At 43.7% G+C, this 1898-nt stretch overlaps 1 protein-coding gene across 11 annotated transcripts in view; it reads left to right on the top strand.

Moving 5' to 3' along the window:
• The window catches only part of LOC106873629 (jmjC domain-containing protein 8), a 442493-nt gene that overhangs the window by 430593 nt on the left and 10002 nt on the right, over nt 1-1898 (top strand). Inside the window, exon 10 of one of the 11 annotated variants that reach the window (XR_008264424.1) lies at nt 800-891. The exons of the other annotated variants lie outside the window; for them this stretch is intronic. The gene's annotated coding sequence lies outside the window, so the exon portion shown is untranslated. The remainder of the gene's footprint in view (nt 1-799; nt 892-1898) is intronic. 11 annotated transcript variants of the gene reach the window in all.

Genomic DNA, 1898 nt, shown 5'->3' with positions numbered 1-1898 from the left:
CCGAGTGGTTGGCGTTAGGAAGGGCATCCAGCTGTAGAAACTCTGCCAAATCAGACTGGAGCCTGGTGTTGCCATCCGGTTTCACCAGTCCTCAGTCAAGTCGTCCAACCCATGCTAGCATGGAAAGCGGACGTTAAACGATGATGATGATGATGATGATGAGGGAGGGGGAAAACCAAATGATATTCCTATGGCACTTCCTTCTGCAGGTATTGGGGCCTGGCATGTAAGAGATACAGTCCCTAAATCTGCTTATAGTAGGAGGCTGCTGCATCAAAAATCTCTCAGCTAGAAGAAAGTTTTGTGGTCCTCTTGCTAACATCCTTCACCAGGTTTTTTAATATGATGGTTGGGTGACAGTAGGCTGTATTGATGCCTGTCAGCCTCTCATTTGGTTTGTGTTAGGGCCTGTATGTACCGGAGCCCAAGTCAAGTGTAATATCTAAGAAGTCCGTGTAGGTGAAATTGGTCTTGATAGTGATTTTCAGTTCCATGGAGTCAATGGTGCTAATTAGATCTTTCCTAAGTCTGTCTAGGGTGTGCCCGTTGGGAATCATCCCTGTAGAGACCAAAGAGGATAGAGGGGAAATTCTTCATAAGGGCATTGAGGATATATGATCCGATGAGGTTGCATAAATGAGCACTGTCATAGGCCACCATTGCTACATCAAAAGAGCATACATGGTCGGATTGCTTGATCCAGGTCAAATCTTTATTGAACAACACTGTTTTCCTGGCATGCATAATGACATTTATGTTGACATATAGTAACAAAGTCTTTTCCTCCTCCATTTTCTAGAGAGGCCACTTACTAGAGAAGCCATAGGCCAGCAGGTTTGGAGTCTGGGGAAACGCTTTAAAGCTAAGCATTTCATGGATGTGAAACCCAAGGTAACCTCCTAGACCAGCCATATCTATCTTTATCTATATGTATATCATCTTCATCATCATCATCATCATCATCATCATCATCTAACATCTGCTTTCCATGCTCGCATGGGTTAAATGGTTTGACTGGAACTGGTAAGCCAGAGAGCTGCACCAGATTCCAGTTTGATTTGGCATGGTTTCTACAGCTGGATGCCCTTCCTAACACCAACCACTCCAAGAGTGTATTGAGTACTTTTTACGTGCTACCAGAACAGGTACCATTTACATGAAACTGGCAACAGCTGTGACTATGATTTCACTCTGCTTGACGAGTCTTCTCAAGCACAGCAAAACGCCAAAGGTCTTGGTCACTTGCCATTGCCTCCATGAGGCCCAACATTTGAAGATCATTCTACTGGCAATGGCCATGATTACAATTTCATGGGTGCCGTTTACATGACGCCAGCAACGGCCACAACTACAGTCAGTTTCACTTGGCTTGATGGGTCTTCTCAAGCACAGCATATTACCAAAGGTCTTGGTCATTTGTCATCACCTCCGTGAGGCCCAACATTTGAAGATCATACTTCACCACCTCATACCATGACTTCCTGGATCTACCTCTTCCATAGGTTCCCTCCACAGTTAGAGATTGAGACTTCTTTACACAGCTGTCCTCATCCATATGCATCATATGATCATACCAGTGCAGTTGTCTCTCTTGCACACCACATCTGATGCCTTTTATGCCCAGTTTTTCTCTCAAGTTTTTATGCCCAGTTTTTCTCACACTCAGTTGTACATGCACACTGACATTGCACAGCCAGCAAAGTATACTAGCTTCATTTCTTTTTCACCTTTGCATGTCCTCTGTAGTCACAGCCCATGTTTCACTGGTGTGTAAGCATAGGTGTTCACACACAGGCATCATACAATTTCACTCTGAAGGAGAGGCCCTTTGTTACCAAGAGAGGTAGAAGCTCTCATGTATATGTGTGTATAAATATATATATATATATATATATATA

Source organism: Octopus bimaculoides, chromosome 6 (genome assembly GCF_001194135.2).
Source record: "Octopus bimaculoides isolate UCB-OBI-ISO-001 chromosome 6, ASM119413v2, whole genome shotgun sequence".
NCBI classification, from domain to species: domain Eukaryota; kingdom Metazoa; phylum Mollusca; class Cephalopoda; order Octopoda; family Octopodidae; genus Octopus; species Octopus bimaculoides.
This window is presented reverse-complemented; position numbering and strand designations above follow the sequence as displayed.